This window comes from Trachypithecus francoisi, unplaced genomic scaffold (assembly GCF_009764315.1).
Source record: "Trachypithecus francoisi isolate TF-2019V2 unplaced genomic scaffold, Tfra_2.0 Lachesis_group15, whole genome shotgun sequence".
Taxonomy (NCBI): domain Eukaryota; kingdom Metazoa; phylum Chordata; class Mammalia; order Primates; family Cercopithecidae; genus Trachypithecus; species Trachypithecus francoisi.
Genome location: NW_022681460.1, coordinates 33463607 through 33483073, shown reverse-complemented (window position 1 = coordinate 33483073; position 19467 = coordinate 33463607). Strand labels below are relative to the sequence as shown.

General features: G+C 40.2%; 1 protein-coding gene and 1 long non-coding RNA gene across 7 annotated transcripts in view; one reads left to right on the top strand and one right to left on the bottom strand.

Moving 5' to 3' along the window:
• Positions 1 to 19467, top strand: part of BACH2 (BTB domain and CNC homolog 2) — a 379921-nt gene that overhangs the window by 204061 nt on the left and 156393 nt on the right. Inside the window, exon 3 of one of the 3 annotated variants that reach the window (XM_033234632.1) lies at positions 11446 to 11594. The exons of 1 other annotated variant lie outside the window; for it this stretch is intronic. The gene's annotated coding sequence lies outside the window, so the exon portion shown is untranslated. Of the gene's footprint in view, positions 1 to 11445; positions 11595 to 19467 lie in introns of those variants that run through there. One more of the 3 variants, XM_033234631.1, reaches the window with a different exon arrangement.
• On the bottom strand, positions 226 to 16737 carry LOC117097095. Of its 4 annotated transcripts, none has more exons than XR_004442809.1 (5): positions 16301 to 16737; positions 15169 to 15447; positions 12823 to 12960; positions 11462 to 11579; positions 226 to 269 (listed from the first exon to the last, which is right to left on the bottom strand). It is a non-coding gene; the product is annotated as an uncharacterized LOC117097095 (long non-coding RNA). The 4 variants fall into 4 exon arrangements; XR_004442810.1 differs by lacking the exon at positions 226 to 269 and adding an exon at positions 4118 to 4768; XR_004442811.1 differs by lacking the exon at positions 226 to 269 and having other exon boundaries at positions 15169 to 15316; positions 15396 to 15447; positions 16301 to 16426.

The following is a 19467-nucleotide window of genomic DNA, read 5'->3' as shown; positions in this document are numbered from 1 at the left end:
TCCCATATGTGAAGAGTTAGAAGGGAATGAAATGATCATCACCATTTACTAGATACGTTCTGTGTTTCAGAAGCTATGAACACATCAGCTCTCTTAGTCTTCCTTAAGAAACAAAAACAAAACATAGCCAGTTTTAAGGACACACCCCTGTAGTCCCAGCCACTTAGGAGGCTGAGGCCGGAGGATCGCTTGAGCCCAGGAGTTCAAAGATGCAGTGAGCTATGATCACGCCACTGTACTCCAGCTTGGGTGACAGAGCAAGACCCTGTCTAAAAAAAAATAAAAGCATAAGTTGGCTTTATCTTCCTTATTTGTTCGCATCAGAAAATTGAGCCTTTGTTCAAATTGCTTGGCCAAAGTCAGCAACTATGTTGGGATTAGACCTGGGTCTCTCCGACTTTAGGCTTTTTCCTAACTCACTGCCCCACACTGCTCCTGGAGGAGAAACCCTGTCCTGAAGTGAACAGAGAGTGTCAGGATCTGCTACTTAGAGAGGTGGGCAAAGTCTTTCCAAGAACAAAGGTATGAAGGCGGAAGTATGCTTTTGGAGAAAAAACAAAGGACTTAAATGCAAACGGGAAGCTCTTGCTTTTATGATTTAAAAAAAAAAAAAAAAGATTTAATTTTTAAAACAAAAGTGCCACAAGGACCAACAAGGAAAGTGACGGGAAGACAGAAGGGACCACAGGACCCAAGATGGCAAATTGAAAAGCAAAACCTAACACTGGGGTAGAGCAAGCATGTCATGGACCAGTAAGAGAAATGAATGTTCCCAGAGTAGCCAGCTGAACTGGGGAGAGGCCCAGCTGTGCTGACAGTCAGTTGGACCAGAAGCCACGTAGCGATGTTCCTGAAGCTGAAACAAGTCGTTTCTCATCCAGGGACAAAAGTGGCACCAGAAGAAGCTACCCTGGATGCTCCATGGATAAGGATCCAGTGCAGGGGCTTGTGGACAAAGTAAAGTCTTGGAGTTCTTTTACAAGAGATTTTAACCTGAGGTTTATGGATTCTTAGGGGACCTACATGGTCTTCAAAGAGTCCTGAACTCTTGCTGTCATGTGGAAATGTTTTGTGTCTATGCCTCTTCTGGAGAGAGAGTCTTCAGGTTTTTAAAGAATCTATGTCAGGCCGGGCGCGGTGGCTCAAGCCTGTAATCCCAGCACTTTGGGAGGCCGAGACGGGCGGATCACGAGGTCAGGAGATCAAGACCATCCTGGCTAACCCGGTGAAACCCCGTCTCTACTAAAAAATACAAAAAAACTAGCCGGGCGAGGTGGCGGGTGCCTGTAGTCCCAGCTACTGGGGAGGCTGAGGCAGGAGAATGGCGTTAACCCGGGAGGCGGAGCTTGCAGTGAGCCAAGATCCGGCCACTGCACTCCAGCCTGGGTGACAGAGCGAGACTCCGTCTCAAAAAAAAAAAAGAATCTATGTCAGGAAGAAGATATTTAAAAATTATTTAAATGTTTCTCTTAAAGCACTAGACTAATTTTCTGGCTGTGTGATAGATTGTGTTAAATGGTCTGGCACTCCTAATTTTTGGAATAAAAATGAATTCTTAGTGAATGATCTCACCGCCTGCAGTGCTGTCTGATTCTGTCCTGGCATTTGATAGAACTTGTTAGGGGATTAGGTAAGACAGGATGTTGGTACATTTGAGGTCATTAAACCAAGAAGGGAAGGGGGAGCGAAGAAATCCTGCTAAATATATTGTGGAGCTGAACTAAATGCTGAATAGCTAAGGGACATTCTTTGTGCTCTGTGCCAAGACTTTAAAACCCTGTTTAGAAACAGACTAGAATGATGGAGACAGCTCCATCTAGATGCAGTGCATTGGTAAATGCCTGTCTTTCCAAGAAATACTATTTTACTTGTCCTTTTATGGAGGAGGCGTGGAAGGCTGTGATGTACTGGGTTGTATAACATTTTTGTAAGCGGATACAACTAGTATAGAACCTAGAGAAACAATAAAAGCCGCCTTTTCACATGGTGTCTCACAGTTCCCGTTTCATGACTAGGAAAATAATGAATATGTCACAGAGAACCTAATTCGTATGAAAGGTTTTTGTCAGCTGAAATGCATGCCCAAAAGTTTATTTCCTACCTGTCTTTTCTTTCTTCTACTTTTTTGTTTCCTTCACTCTCATTTTGGATGTATAGTTTTAGAAAATACTCACGTTAAAAATGATTGGATGGATACTGGTGAAGGTTGTACAACAAAACAAATGTACTTGGTGCCACTGAACTGTATACTTAAAACTGATTAAAGTAGTAAATGTTACGTTTTGGATATTTTACCATAATTTTCTAAAAGTATATTGGCCAATACAGAAGGAAAACCCACTTACCCTTTGAGGCAAGAATTCCAAGTATCTTTATATGGTAAATGCCAAGCCTTTCCCACACGCGGTGTGAATATGTAAGTCGTAGGGCAAAGTGTGTATGGGATGGAAGTGCTTATTTAAGCATTGCATGGTCCTCACTCTGTCACTCACTGGGTCTGGGACCTGGGACCCTATATGCCGAAGCAGATGTTAAGCCCTCAACAAATGCTGCCTTCTTACTCCTCAGCCCATTACTCACACATTGGTTCAACAGTACAATGAGACAGTGGGACTCAGTGATCTCCAAGGTCCCTTTCAGCTCTGCTGATCCATAGTTTAAACTCACTATTAAAAAAAAAATCTACAGAACACTATGAAAATTCTCATGGACAGATGTAGTCCACGGGCTTCCCATGTGGACACACAGCAGCTTCTGTTGCTTCTGACTTTCTCTCTCCTCTCCTTCACATTCTTTCTCTTACCTAGCCTGCCAAGAGTCATCCATGAGCTTGGACATGGGAAGAGAGGGCAGACAACAGAAAGAAGTGAGGTGACTCAGGACAGAAGGCTGAGAAAGAGCCTGGCACTGGCTGTTGGACTGGGTTAGGGATGCAGCAAGCCTGGAGTCGGCCCTGACAGTGCCACATGGTTCTGGTTATGGTGGAACCCAAGGCCGTGGCCCCAGATTCTCTGAAGGGTATGTGACCACAGGAGGAGTAAGCATGATTGGTTTTTATACAAGGTGAAGGGTGGAATGTAGAGATTCGATCCAGGGACAAAAACGGAGCTCATCATGTGAGAAAGAGCCACTGTTGGGGAAGAAGAGGCTATGTCATGTCAGGAAGTGCAGCAGGAGAGGAGGGCCGAGGGCAGATGTATGCTTAGTCTCCAGGCAGGGTTTGAGCTGGGAGCGGATGAACTCTGGCCTAGGACTCCAGGGCCGGCAAAGGCAGGCAGATCCCCAGGGCAGTGTGTCTCCTCTGGTCCCTCTATGTGTACCTGTCACTGCACTCTGCAAACACTTGGTCTTCATTCATGTATTGGTGTATCCATTCATTCAAGTTTGTGCCAGGCACTTTTACAAGTGTCAGGTATCAGTGGTGAGCAAGAGAAGCTAGTTCCCTGCCACTGTGGGTCTTACGTGGACCAAGAGAGAAGATAGGCAATTATACAGTAAATAAACATGTGGATTTTGATTATCCTTTGATGGAAACAAGCAGGGCAATGCCTAGCTGTTTGGGAGAGGACAGAGCACATTAAGGACAGTGTCTCTGCAGGTGACATATGTGAACTAGACCTAGTGAAGGAGAAGTAACCAGCATGGCTTAGGGTTGTGGGAGGGCATTCTAGGCAGAGAGAGAAGCAGGTGGCAAGACCAGGCAGGGGCTTTGCATAGTCAAGGGACAGAAACGACACTGAAGTATAACAAGTAAGAAATTATGCTTCATGGCCAGGCGCGGTGGCTCAAGCCTGTAATCCCAGCACTTTGGGAGGCCGAGACGGGCGGATCACGAGGTCAGGAGATCGAGACCATCCTGGCTAATACGCTGAAACCCCGTCTCTACTAAAAATACAAAAAACTAGCCGGGCGAGGTGGCTGGCGCCTGTAGTCCCAGCTACTCGGGAGGCTGAGGCAGGAGAATGGCGTAAACCCAGGAGGCAGAGCTTGCAGTGAGCTGAGATCTGGCCACTGCACTCCAGTCTGGGTGACAGAGCGAGACTCCGTCTCAAAAAAAAAAAAAAGAAAAAAAAAAAAGAAATTATGCTTCATGAACTATAACCATTTTAGCACTAATAAGCTAATCAACTCTTTATACAAATAGTTCAATTGTTGTGGCACCTGCAGGCTTGTCGGTTTACTTTCATGTGTTACTAGTAGCACATGGGAAAGTGGTCATGTTTCCTTCGCAGGAGAAGGATGTAGTCTCCCCACATTGTGGAGGAAGGCAGTGTTGTACAGGGAAGGAGGTAGCCTTGACAGGGCGGCTTGGATTCAGATTGCATGTTGTCCCATCTCCAGCAGTGTGACCTTAAGCAAAGCACTTTGCCTGTCTGAACCAGGGTTCTTTCATGTACCAGATAGGCTAATAATACCTGTAAAATTTCTAGCACAGTTCCTAGCAAGTAGGTATTTTCAGATGATGATGGTGGTGGTGGAGATGAAGATGATGATGGTGATGATGTATCAATACAGTCTAGTATTCCAATTTTTATACATAAAATCTGCAGAAATCCAAGAATTATTTCAAATTATGTACTTTCAACACATTTCTTTCACACTTTTTCTTTTTTCTGGCTTGTTAGTGGCAAGTAGTTCTGCTTGCACCATCCTTTTATGGTGTAAGTGAAAATCTGACAACCTCTTTGCTGTATTTGGGAACTTAAACACCTTGAATGTCAAATAAGTGAATTTTCTAGCTTTAGTTCTTCAGCTAGAGTCCCAGAACCTGAAATGTTGAAGTGGAAACTTTCAGAGCTGTTTAATCTCAATTTTCTCCATCCTGTCTGAAATAACTGCATCTCCCTCCCCACTTCTTTCTCTGTTGCAGCAAAAAGCACATTTTCTTTCATCACCTTTCCATGCCAGTAGAATAAAACACAAAAGCCACAAGATCTATGGTTCAAAGGGGTTCTGCCTTATACAAATGTCTGTTTAAATTCTGTTTGAAAGATAAGAGTTTAAAAAAAAAACTTCATCTCTAAATTTCCAGAAAATTAACATCAGTTGACCTCTTTCTTTTTGAACCCCTTGAGCCATAAAATGGCACGTGACTACTCCATTTAGTGTTTCTGAATATAAATAAGGATTTCAGGGCCACTTTCAAGATGTTTGTTACCAAAACTGTCATCAGATTTTGAGTAATATTTTTATATGGCCTGGAACCAGCTGAACATTTGAGATTTGACCTTTTTAAAAAGGAGATAATGGTCTCTAAATGCAATTTATATTTTTAGAACTAAGTTTTGAAGTGTCATTTTGTTTTCTGACCATTGTATTAAATTGTCTTTCTACTCAATCCAGAGGGAAAAAATGTGTGTGTGTGTGTGTGTGTGTGTGTGTGTGTAGATGTGGAAGAATGACTTATTAGCATTAAAAATCAAAAGTCTGACTTAGGGCAGGGGAACCAGAAGTGGCATTGTGAAGCTCAAAAGATTGGCTGACTGGTGTCATTCTCATTGACATGCTGAACATGATCCCATTGGGATGCTGAGCAAAATCAGGTTGTTTTATTTGGTAAGTTTTTCACCTCGAGTGATAATCTTAATACAGTGGAGGGAATTGGCTTAAAAATTCTGTATCCCAACATGCGGTGTCCTGTCCTTGAAGGTCAGGCAAACCTGGATTCAGGTTGAAACAAGAGTGTTAACCAGTTCTGAGTATCATGTTTTGTGTTTTTTGTATCACTCCAGATTCCAGTTAAGGTAGGAAGAGGTGATTAGGATAGGAGAGAATTGACAACAGGAGGACACTGAGAGCAACATTGGAAATCAGATCATTAAACCACTTTTGTGTTTCTTAGAAATTATTTTGTTGGTATTAAATTTGTAATGTAAATAAAAATACTTTCACCTGTAGTTTCCTAGGGACAGGCAAATGGGGTTTTCCTCATCAAATCCCATTAAAGCCACTAAGAAAATCCTAGCTAAGAGTTGAGTTGGGATAAAGAATTCAGTCAGCCTTGGCTGGGCATGGTGGCCCACACCTGTAATCCCAGCACTTTGGGAGGCCGAGGCGGGCGGATCACGAGGTCAGGAGATTGAGACCATCCTGGCTAACATGGTGAAACCCTGTCTCTACTAAAAATACAAAAAATTAGCTGGGCGTGGTGGCGGGCACCTCTAGTCCCAGCTACTCGGGAGGCTGAGGCAGGAGAATGGCGTGAACCCGGGAAGTGGAGCTTGCAGTGAGCTGAGATCGTGCCACTGCACTCCAGCCCCGGCAACAGAGCAAGGCTCTGTCTCAAAAAAAAAAAAAAAAAAAAAAAAAGAATTCAGTCAGCCTTACTTATATAAAAAGTACCTTCTAGAAAACCTGATCATTTCACAGCTAATTGGAATGAACGTTCCCTTGCCCACCGTTTGCAGCTGGAGACCCACTTGTACTTTTTGTATGGCTGTTGCTGTAATTGAATACCATTTACTTTTCTTAGCTTAAGAATGCGGTTCCTCTGACTTTTCTTTTTAAGTAAGTTTAAGATTATGCAAGAGGTAATTACCTACAGATAATTTCCCATGTCTGGGATATGTTACTTTACTTGTAAGTGAATGAATAGTAACCATTCAGATACCTCTTTTTAAACTTTCCCCCAACTTCTCTAACAGTAAATACGAAGAAATGAAAAAGCAGTGCTTTCATGCTTAGTGTAGCATTACCATATCTCATCACCCACCTTTTCCTAAGAGCAGTCTGGTGAGCCACTTCAAGATTTTGTGAGGTCTTTGGAAACCAATCTAGCGGCAAAATGCCACAAGGCAGGAAGTGTCCATGGTACTCTTATTCACCATGGTTTTGAGACACCTAAACATTGCCCAGCACATAGGAGAAGGGCAGTGAATACCTATTGAAGGACTATATTGGGTATTGTCCTGTGGGCTTCTGGGGTTTGAAATAGGTCCAAGAAAACTAATATGTGAAGCCACCTAGGGCTGCACTATCCAATCAGGTAACCACTAATGATATGTGGCTATTTAAATCCAATTGATTTAAATGGATTAAAGTTAAAAATTCAGTTCCTCGTTCTCACTAGGTACTTTTCAAGTGCTCAGTATCCTCATGTGGCTGCCATATTGGACAGCAGAGATATTGAATATTTGCATCATTACAGAAAGTTGTGTTAGGCAGTGCTAGCAGAATAGCAGTAGTAGAGGCCTAAATTAGTGTCTTTTTAAAGTAAAATTCCCATGTGACCCTAATGCGCACTCATAATCCCAAAAAGAGCCCTCTTACACATCTCCCCTCCATGCTGTAGGAACTTAGCCGAGCAAGGTGGTTGGCCCTCCGTGGTGGCCATCTCTTTGAGACTGATAGATAAACAACAGTAAAACTGTTAGCAAGACTGACAGCTGGTATATACTTATTTGGCTATACCAGTTGTTAATGTTATAAAATACTTGTACCAGTTAATAAAGACCTGCTAGCTTAAGTTTCTTCGGTATTTCCTTCCAATACCCAAGAGGCCCTGGCCATTCCTTTAGGATTTCACCAACCTCCCCTCAGTCCAGCAAAAATGAATTAGTTAATGTCTATCTCATCTCTGGGAGTTAGGGGCTGCTCAAGGACTCTGTGCCAGCACTGCAGGCCTCAGACTGATGGATGCTGCCTTTGACCTCATGGTTCCTTGGCCTCCAGGAGGGATTACTTCCTAAGGCACTCCCATCACTACCATGGCCATATCCTACATCACAGATCCATTGGCTTCCAGAAGACCTTAAAGTCATTTCATCCAACCTCCTCATTTTACTGAAGAAATCAAGACCCAGAGAGTCAGACAGCTAGTTTGTAGCCAATTTAGAAATAAAACTCAGATCTTCTAACTTAGCACTTTTTTTGTTACATCTTCTTGTGTTCTTTTCCTGAACTATGAAATGGCGATTAATATCTTTATGCCTCACAGAGTTGTTTAGTTAAAAAAAAGATACCTAATATTTTATGTATGTCCTATAATCTGCAAAAAAAAAAAAAAACCCACACACTCTGTATACATTCTCATGGGATCCCCACAAGAACCTGCGAGAGGTAGTAGGCTCCGAGGCAGTGAGTGGGGTGCCCAGCATAACAAAGCTACTGTGAGTAGGAAAGTCTGTATCTCTGTGGCTTGGAAAACTATAAACTCTTTTGTAAATGTAAGCTAATATACCATGTGGCAATACTTGCTTTTAGCTTGCGGTGTTTTGCAGTTCAGGATTTAGTGACATTGAAAGTAATAACTTTGTTCAAGTGCAAATGATGCAATGTGTGTATATATATATATATACATATGTATTTTTTTACTTTGACAGTGTGCCAATTGCACAGACTTTGGTTCAGCATTGAAACAGAAGTGGGTTGCTTTGAATATATTTTTAAAATGAGAGAATCCAAATTTGTAATTAGCTTTACAATGATAGTTGTACAGTTTGAGTATCAAGGAGCATCCGGTAATTGTTTGTGTTATTAATGGTGGTTTGTTTTTTGTATTTCCCCTGAAGCAGTTAGGCCCTTTGGAAAAAGCAAAGTATACTGTTTGAGGGGTTATTTCTTCTATTCCCATTTTATTTTTCACACCCTGTAGCTCTGGTCTGCTTAAAAACTTAGTCATATACCTGAATGTGGCAAAGAAAAATCATTTATAAGCTATTCTACCTGCTTTGACACCTAATTATCAGGAAAATGATGCTTAAATTATGAAATAAAGCCACAGTGAAGGAAATGGTCCACTTCTCTTTGGTCTTTTGATCATTTTGATAGAAACAGTCCTTATTTTTACATAAGATTGTGGGAAAGATCAATTTAACTCACTCCCAAAATAAGATTGAAATTTTTGCACCCCCACCCCTCAAACCAGAACCATCTTATAGTATTAGTGGGTGCAGAAATTGAGTTTATATATCAGTTAAAGAGTGAGGTTATTTCATTTAATATAACAAACCACTTCAATTTGCTTTTATTAGCATATGAAAATTGTGGCATTCTCTACACCGATTATCCTGTAAGGTTAAATATACATAAAGGGGAAAGAGAAAGAAAGATTATTAGCAAAAGCTATAAATCTAAAAGAGCCTGGGGCTGTAAGACCTGCTTTAGCATTCCTCATTCGTAGCCATATTTGGGAAGAATGTGTTTGTATGTTTCTTTTTTCAAGGGTGTATTTTATCTGTATCTTCATGTACTTCTCCATGTATAACCTGTTTTGTGTTATATAACACTCTCACCTCACACTTCTCTATTGTGCTCAAAGAGCTGTAGCCTTCCCTGTGTCAATATAGGACTTTCAAAGGGTTTACTATTGTCTAGAATTTTCTTAGACTTTCTCTGCTTCGTTTAGATGCTATAGATGGTACTGACCAAAAAGTGGAAAGATCAAGCTTATGATTTATAGCTAGACTTGGAGTCAACATAGTAATGAGACACTAGGCTTGAATAGATCTTTGAAATTCTGAAGCTCAAATTCCTACAAACTTATTGGGGCATAAGGAGGACCAATGAGTGAGCACATACTTTCAAACTTGCCAGCCACCAGTTTTGATACCAATGCACTTGGCATTAAATGAGATAATGTATACAAGGACCTGGCATTGGAGTGCACACACTGTAATCATGCATAAGGGTTAGCCATTATTATTAGCTATTCTGATTTGACTTTGTCTTCGCATCTTTTTCTGCTTTCTGATGCCATGCTGAGGAACAGCAAAATGTCCAAGAAATAGGAAAACACCAGAAGGAAGGGAAATACAAGGCCTCACTACTCTAGAAGCTGAATTATCAACCACAAATAAGCAGTTGTTTTTCTTCTCATGATGTTATGTGAATTGTTTCTGAATTCCCTCACATGCTTTTCCATGTGAAGACTCGATGGACAAGTCACAGCTCCCCCACTGTCCACATCTAACTCAGTCTGGCCTAATGAGGGTCATTTGATGCTAAACTTAAATTAACTCCATTTCTCTCTTGCTATGTGAAAAACAGCAAGCTGTTCACTATCTTCTGTGTAAGGAAAACATAAATAAAATCTCTTACATTTGGTCATGATTGATTAGAATTTTGTTAAATTGCGTGAGGAGCAAGTGTAATTTTCTCTGTCTATGATAAGGTTCGTAATTAACCAGGCATTCATGCTGCTGGAAAAAATATAAATTGGTGCAACCTTTCTAGAAAATCAAGACTCTCAAAGTTTATGCCCTTTCATGCAATAATTCCTTTTCTAGGAACCTGCATAAGAAAATGTTCAGAAATTTAGACAATCTGATATTCAGAAACGTCCCCTAAAGTGTTATTTACAATAACAAAGAAAAAAACAATCTGCAATTCCAAAAATGAGGGAAATAAATACATAAGATATATTTCTATGGGGTATAATACACATGAACTTTAAAAAACATGTTTTGAATACTTTTAATAACTTGGGGAAATACTCATATTCATATAACTCACATTTTATTTCAGAATTGAATGAAAAAGTAGAAACAATACTCTGAGTATGTGCATGTATCTGAAAAGAATACTGGTCCACAATCCCTTATCTCTAATTCCAAATCCAAAAGTTTTCAGAAATCAAAAGGGGTTTTGTTTTCTTTTATTTTTAGTAACTTCTTTGGTAGGAAAACCTGGCCTGAACTAATATGAGGCTCTATTTTACCCCCACTTAATAAGAATATGCATCTGTTTTTGTGCAGAAATATTTAATGTTTAATATTATAGTGTGCTGCTCCATACTCTCACAAGATAATAATGTAATACATGGTAGCTGCATTGTAATACTCTCTAAAATCCAAAAAATTCTGAATTCTGAAACATATCTGGCCCCAGGAGTTTCGGTAAAGGAGTTTTGGACTCGTAGAACAAAACATCATTAGTGATTTATCGGTGTCAAGGTTACCATTGACCTTTATTTTTTTTCTTTATTTTTCTGTATGTTTCAAATGTTCTACAATAAGCATATATTAAAACGAAACACATTTGAGGCATCAGGGAATCATCTCATTTCAGTCAGAATTCTTAAATTAATCATTTGCTTCCTGGATCTCTTCTGTTTACAATGGCCACATGTGTTTTTTAAACCAAGGTGTTCTGATTTGCTGATAGAAAACGTGAGATGAAATAGAGAAGGTGATAACTTACTGGACACGGAGCTATCTCCTAGGCTGCATTTGGATTCAGGAGAGCCCCTCGTGAGGGCTGCTCGCCTAAAGGAAGGTACCTCAAGGAATAGGGCTTCTACCAGGCAGAGCCCAGGCATTTATACCACGGGCTGTGGTGTCATATTCTGTTCATGAGGATTGGTCAAGAGGCCCACAACCAGAGGCGCAGACAGTTGTGTGAGATCATAACAAGCAGAACGGAGTATGGCGAGATAGCAGGAGGGAGGGGGAAACATTCACATGCATCCTTTCATCTGCTAATGAACAACTTTTCCTACCCAATTAGGTGGACACTCACTGACCTGTCAAAAGGTTGCCCCACAAAACTTTGGGGTCCATGTCTGAATGGATTGCCGGAGTCTTCTCATCTCTCCCTTTGCCCAGTTCCCTGCATCCTAAGACTCGAAGCCAGCACAGGACCTGGAAAAATTACATGTAAGTTTTGACCAGGATTTATATTCCTTAACTAAACAATAATAAATATTTTCTTAGGTGATAGTAGCAAACAGCCCAAGCACACATGAATTCCTTTTTTTTTTTTTAACAAAGGAACTGGAGAGTTATCATTGAGCAAAGGAGCAAAGGTTGGAATCTGTATATTGGTGGCTTCTTAACTCAGTGGCTCTTAAAGTTCAGCTTGAACCAGAATGACCTGGAGGGCTTGTTGAAGTACAGCTTGCTGGGCCTCGTGCCCAGATTTCTGATTCAGTAGCTCTGGTACCGGCTAGGAATTTGCTTTTCTAACAAGTTTCCAAGTGAGGCTGATGCAGCTGGTCCAGGGACCCCAATTTGAGAATCACTGTTTTAACTCATGTGCTTGAAAGGATAAAAAAGGTAGAAAACTGTATATACTTGAGTGATAAATAGCATTAAATTAAGAAATGTAATGCTTTGCTTAATACACTGTGTCTCAGAAAAGAGTTTTAAGGTTCACTTAGCACTTTCACATTTGGAAGTCCAGCCCAGTAGATGCCATTATTCTGTGCCAGCTTTACCCCAGAGTTGCTAGTACCAGCCATTCTTTGTCCCTAGTTTTCAACAAGTGTGACTAGTAGTACTGTTATTAGACTAAAACAACAGCTACAGTCCTTTTGCAGGTGTGCTCATCATGCTTTTAGACACACTCAAAAATCTTTTTTCCCCTGAGTTGGGAAATACATTGTTCCCTTTCAGAGTGAGTCATCATAGCATTATCCCTCCCCTCACACACTTAAATGTGATTTGATTTACAGAACACATGTGGGACAGAAAGACAAACATCACATGTTCTCACTCATGGGATCTAAAAATCAAATTTGAACTCCTGGACATAGAGGGTAGAAGGATAGCTACCGTAAGCCAGGAAGGGTAGTGGGGGTTGGGGGCAGGGCGTGAAGGCAGGATGGTTAATAGGTACAAAAAAAAAAAAAAAGAAAGAATTAATATGACCTACTATGATAGTATAGTAGAATGACTATAGTCAATAATAACTTACATTTTGTAATAAGTAGTATAAGTGGATTGTTTGTAACTCAAAGGATAAATGCTTGAGGGGATGATTACCCCATTCTCCATGATGTGCTCATTTCATATTGCATGCCTGTGTCAAAACATCTCATGTACCTCACAAATATGCACACCTACTGTATACCCACAAAAGTTAAAAATAAAAAAAAATACACACCTGAGAAGGGAAGCACAGCTCCAGTGAATAACCCAAGCCAGGAAGTCCAGGTTTTGTGAGATTTTAAGTTCTCAAGACTGAAAAACTTTGTGAATCATCATGTTGTGGTGTTAGCTTTCAAACAGGCCCATTGCCTAACTGCTGAGGACAAGAACAATTTATTCCATGTTAATAGAAAAAAGTGGAAGAGTTTGACTAAACAAATGCACATTTGGACACAAGTAAGCATACATACAAATGTACATGTGTACCTGTGAATAGATATATGCATTGTATATTTCTGAGCTTTGACTGCAGGAATTTTAAACAGCATTTTTTCTTTTGTTTCATTGAGTCGATGTGAGTGTAAAAATAGTATGAATCATACTGTCCAGGAAACATTTGAGAAATTTCTGGGCGTTTTAAATCTGTGGATAAGCACTGTGGTTTATAACATTTTACTTGGATATGGTAGATGTTATCATTCAAAGTAGCACTTAGGATTTACAGTTCTCTTATTATAACTCTCTGGAGTTGAGAATAATCACTGTTAATAAAGCAGTTGCCAAGCAAATATGTAATGAAAGAACATATGTATTGCCTCAACATTAATAGAGTCAAAAATCCTGGAGATAGACTTAAATGTACAGTAGGTGTATGTTAAAATGTTTAAAATAAAACCCACAATATCAGAAAAATAAGACAAAAACCAGTAAGTGTTAAAAGTGATCTATAATGGAATTAACCCAGAGGTGCCTTCTGGGGGCTGTCCAAAGGGTAACAGGGCTGGGATTAGGGCTGACAGAGTTGTGAGTGATGTAATTATTATTACTCCACCCTCAAAAATATACCATCTCCAACAAGCACTAGTTATTCTGCACTGCATTCCTGGAAGGAAGGTTATCAGTTTATGAGGCATCTTCACCATAAAGTGAGAGAAGCAGGCCGGATCAAATGCCCCTTAGTGCCCTCTCCTGCTCTGCCACTCTGCAGATCTCCACGTTTGCACATCCAGTGTTCCTGTGGGATGACCTTTGCTGTCAGTCAGTTTCCTGTCTACAGGTCAGGAAGGAAAGAAGTTGTTGTGACTCCCTAGGTGAATCATGGCTTCAGGCTCCTGCTGGATCTGGCAGGACCTGCCTGCATCACTCCCCGTAGCTTTGGACATAGCGTTCACTCACCGAGTGAGTATAAAACTGAATCTTGTGGGGCAGAGGGCGACAGGGGGCATGTGGGAAACTTCTGTACTTTCTGCTCAGTTTTACTGTGAACCTAAAACTGCTCTTTAAGATAAAGCTTATGAATTTAAAAAATTAAATACTAAACAGTATGGCAATTCCTCAAAAAAAATTAAACAGGATTACCAAGTGATCCAGCAATTCCACTTCTGAGTATATTCCAAAAGAAGTGAAAGTAGGGATTTGAGCAAATAGATGTGTGTACACCCATGTTCATAGCAGCATTATTCCAGTAGCCAGAGGTGGATGCAGCCCAGGTGTCCATCAACAGATGAATCGATAAACAAAATGTGGTATGTATTAATACATACAATGGAATATTATTCAGCCTTTAAAAAGATGAAATTCTGACACACGCTAACCACATGGAGGAAACTTGAAGATGCTAAGTGAAATAATCCAGACACAAAAAAGCAAATATTAAATATCCCGTTTATATGAGGTACCTAGAACTGTCAGATTTACAGAGTCAGAAAGTAGAATGGTGGTTGCCAGGGGATGGGAGGATGGAAAAATTGAAAGTTGTTGTACAATGGATATTAAGTATCAGTTTGGGAAGATTGGAGAGTTCTGGAGATGAATGATAATGATAGTTGCACAGCAATGTGAATGTATTTAATGTCACTGAAATGCACACTTAAAAATGGGTAAAATGGTAAATTTTATGTTTTATATATTTTACCATAATTTTTAAAGCTTTCCTTCTAAGAATACTGTGCAGAATCACTAGCTAGTGCTTGATAGGGATGCTGCAGTTCATGAGGATGCAGGAAGAACCAATCATTATGTCTCTCACACCTCCTTCATCCCTGTTACCCTTTGGGCAGCCCTTAGAAGACAACAAAGGTAAGGGTATCCACTGAATGGTATATACTTCAGTCCCAAGAATGAGTTTCCTATCAGAGTAAAGACACAGTTGTCAGAAGCCATCAAGGGAATTTGCCTTAAACAACTGTGGCCTCTACTAAAATGCCATTTACACATCTAGAAGACCTGCTTCACTGGGGTGAAGGAAAGCGTAAGCCACCCATGCTCCATCAGTGGGGCTGCTCCATTTCCTCCAGATGGGTGTTTGTAAACCAGTCCATGAACAGAGCACTGGCGTGGAGAGAGTCCCGGAGCTGTGTACCTGACTGTGGCTCCTGAAGGGTCTTAATCAGCGGAGGTGGACATGACGGCAGGAACCAGGGAATGCAGACTTGCTGTAGATTCCAATACAGTAGAAAATGAAAGCTTTGACAGGAAATCCACAACGGATAGTTCTCCCGCTGTAGGGCCTATGATGATTATGATGCCTGTTTTACATTCTCCAAGTGAAGCAGGATTTATCCCCCATCACCAAATCTATGTACTTACAGGTATTATGGTACTGGTAAGTCACAGACAGGTTAGTGAGTGGCCTGTAGTCCTGTGAGGAACACACAGGATGGAATTCACTAGGTTAGTCCATTGTGCCCTACTTTTTTTGGCTTTTGCCTTTTATTCTACATTTCTAGAAATTTGGCCTTGAAAAACAATCAATAGTTTTATGGGGCCCAGTAGCCATACTTTATTCAGGTCGTCTTCACTCCCTTCACCCTCTACAGGCCTAGGGCTGACCAGGGATTAGAATTCCTGAAGAGTCGTATATAAGGATCCATGGTTTCAAAAAGTTCTGACACTGCTATCCTAAATTATCCTACTTTCTCCTTAAGATACCAGTATATATATAGTCTATTACAGAGGCCCTATAGCAGAACCATTATATATAATTTGGCTTAAGGAAAAGGTGTAACTGAAAAGAGGTAAAATGAATTTGTTAAAGTACAATATATATAAATTAGTCCACTCATTCTCATGCCAGACTTTCCAAACCTGCTTAGAAAGAAACTCTTCATGTTTTTCACTTAGGTATTGGAAAACAGGGCAAAGGAAAAGAGGTTTCTGAGTCAGTTGCCATGGGGAGCTGCCGAGATACCAAACAAACAAACAAACAAAAAAAAACTGGAATTAAAGGTTTTTGTAGGGGAAAAAATTCAGGTCAGCAAGTCTAACGGTGAGGAAAGTAAGGACTTATTCATCTTTGACATCCACCCTAAGCTTGAGTTGAAAGGGATGGATATGGAATCTAATCAAAATAAACTCCCCCCCCGACACAATGAGTTCATAGACCATAATTTTTGTACAGACACACTGACACAGATTTTCCCCAGAGAAGAACATCAAACCAGCCATCACCGAGACAAAATGACATAAGGTAGAGAAGACCAACAAAGACAGACATTGGTGGGATCTCCTTGTGTCCTTGTCTCATCATTCACAGGAATCAGATGTGCCTGGTTCCAGACATTGAATTTATGTTTACTGATAGCTTTGCTACCTGGAACCCAACTAGCCAGAACCCTGAATTAGCTAACCTTCATACTTCCCCACCCCTCCCCTTCCCTCCCACACACCCCACCCTACCGCACATACCACACTTCCCTTTTTCAGTGATGAAGAAAACAAGATAGCTTTGGTTTTGAGTAAAGGTGGGGTGTAAACCCTGGAGGGTACTTGTAGCTGATGACACTGACCTGCTGAATCATTGAGAATGGTTAGATGTTTTATAAAGAGGAAAAACTGCTTTGGAAAACCTTCAACAAAAAGCATTTTCTAGTTGTCAATTAACCAGAAAATCAAAATAATAAAAAATATACTTGTCCTCAAATAGTCTAAATAACTGAGGTTTTAGTGTACCTATTTCCATGCTTTAATAATAATCTAGGCCGGGCGCGGTGGCTCAAGCCTGTAATCCCAGCACTTTGGGAGGCCGAGACGGGCGGATCACGAGGTCAGGAGATCGAGACCATCCTGGCTAACCCGGTGAAACCTCATCTCTACTAAAAAATACAAAAAAAAAAACTAGCCGGGCGAGGTGGTGGGCGCCTGTAGTCCCAGCTACTGGGGAGGCTGAGGCAGGAGAATGGCGTTAACCCGGGAGGCGGAGCTTGCAGTGAGCCAAGATCTGGCCACTGCACTCCAGCCTGGGCGACAGAGCGAGACTATGTCTCAAAAAAAAAAAAAAATAATAATAATAATAATCATCATCATCATCTAAAAATGTTGACTGACGATAACAATATACCATTCATTTTTATTCTTCTCAAGAAACTGCAAGTTTTGACTTTTACCATCTTTCCAGTGCCAGGGGTTAAATGTTAAATGTTCTGTTTATGTTAAGCACTCTAAAAGTTGTGATATTACTGGTTTTAAAACTAATATATGAAATCATTTTATGAACCTGTATATTTAGCTCTATAGTCATTGGGAACCAACGACATACTTTTGAAGCCAATTCTGTTTCTTTTTTTTTTTTTTAAAGAACCTATTACATGATTATTTGTAACATTCCATTTCACATTCAGATTATGTTCTGCTCAAGAGATCATCAAAATTAATTTTCATTCTCTGCTAATGGTACAGAGAGGAGTGATGTTACCGGCATGGTTATATACTTTAATATGTAAGTCAAAAATTTCGAATGATAATTCCCTGTGAGTCGTGAGTCTCCAAATAATCTATGTTTTATTGTAAAGCTGCCTACCCAGTGACATCAGTTGTAGCACAAATGGTTTATCAATTTATTCTAATAGTTTCCAATCTGTTGATTTTTAAGAAATGGTTTGTGTGCTTTTTTTTGGATGCACCTGTCACTAGTGAAATGATGCCTCTCTTTGAGCCCGGATTTAACCCAGGGCATTGCAGCATGTTTTTCCAAGGATGTCCCATTAGATAGATCTTCTAAGAGTGTGGCGCCTGCAGAATTGTGGCAGCTGAAAGTTGCATAAACTGTGTGACATGAGGAGGAAAAGCACTTCTGCTCTTCTGCCCTGGAACAGTATTTACAAAGCTTTGCAGGATAGCAAGATTTTTAGAGTCCTTGCGGCACTTAACTAGAAGCTATAAGCTGTTATTTCTAGCATATTTTTCCTGTGTTCCGATCAGTTCAGTTCAGATTAGTATGCTGGGTTCTTGATTTCTTGACAGAAAGTGTCAGAAACGTATTGATTTCTACAGAACCAGAATCAGAAAATAATTGTTTCCTTTTATCTAAGCAGAAGTAGCTTTGTTTTCCTTATTATCAAAGTGATACATGTATTCTACATAATTTATAAAATAGCAGAAAATTGAATAAAAGTAGAGATAAATTACCTGTAATCTGGCTGCCCAAATAGAACCTACCTGTTAACTCATACTTTTATGTATTTTTCCAAACTTTTTTCAACTAGTTAACTAATTTCAAATTTACAAGCAGTGCTCTGGACTGATCACATCCTACAAGCTGGTGGCACTTAGAAATGATGACTTTAAGTGTCATCTTACAGGACAGTGATCTCCTCATTGCTTTTTTTCTCCCTTCTATTAATCAGCTCTTACAAGAACAGATACCTGTGTGGACTCACCAGTATCTTTATCAGGTGGAAATTCCTATCAACCAGTGTTTTAATTTCTACCTTCTGTCAGTCAAAATAATACCGAGTGGCCCTGTAAGATCCTAGTGGGCCTCTAGAATCATAAAGGAAGATTCAGTTATGTACAAGGTGGTTTTGGTGTTAGATCAACTGATTGTGTTGTGATTATTTAGAAATTAGTAATCACTATACTATAAGGCAATTGGGGAGAAACGGGAAAGGTTGAGTTAGCCAGATCCTCCCATTCCCCATTCACAATCCAAACAATATGGATTCCAATCAAATTCTGATTTTATAATTTTGGTAACAAAATTTCATTCAAATATATGTCTTCTTGTGCTGTGAACAGAGTTGTCCTTTAACTTTGCATCCTTTATCCCCCTTCAAAGACGCATCTCTTCAGATTGCTGTAGTGTGATTTTATAGCTCCTTGAATTGTGCTGGTATCTCTGTGCTTCCCTTTGGAGAGTACTAGGCCTTCGGGTTAGGATGAATCCGAACGCTTGGCCAAGGTTAGGAAGGGCTTTGAGCACTGAAAGAAGACCGAGGTAAATTTTAAGGAATTGTTAAAAGATTCATCAAGAAATGTGGTAGAATTGTCATCTACAAACCTCATGTCAGTAGAATAGGAAGTATTTAGTAAGCAGCTGCTAGAAGGGATTTTGTTTGTTTAAAAAAAGAGAAAAACTCTGTCTTTGACATTGGTTATGTCTAGATCTTATCATCCCCTGTACAGGACTCTTAAGTTCCTTGAAAGCAGTGACTTTGAGAGCATCCCTTCATGTCCTCTGTGTCCTTGTATATAATAGGGACTCAGTGTGTATTGAATTAATATTTCTGTGGCTCTTCAGTGATAGATGAACGAATGTGCTCAATTTAGGTAACTACATTTGACCTTTTTCCTACAGCAGTTGAAGGGTGTTTGGGTAGCATCCACGATTGTATTGAATGCCCTGATTGGGTACAGATGTGAGGGAGTGGTATACAGTACTTTG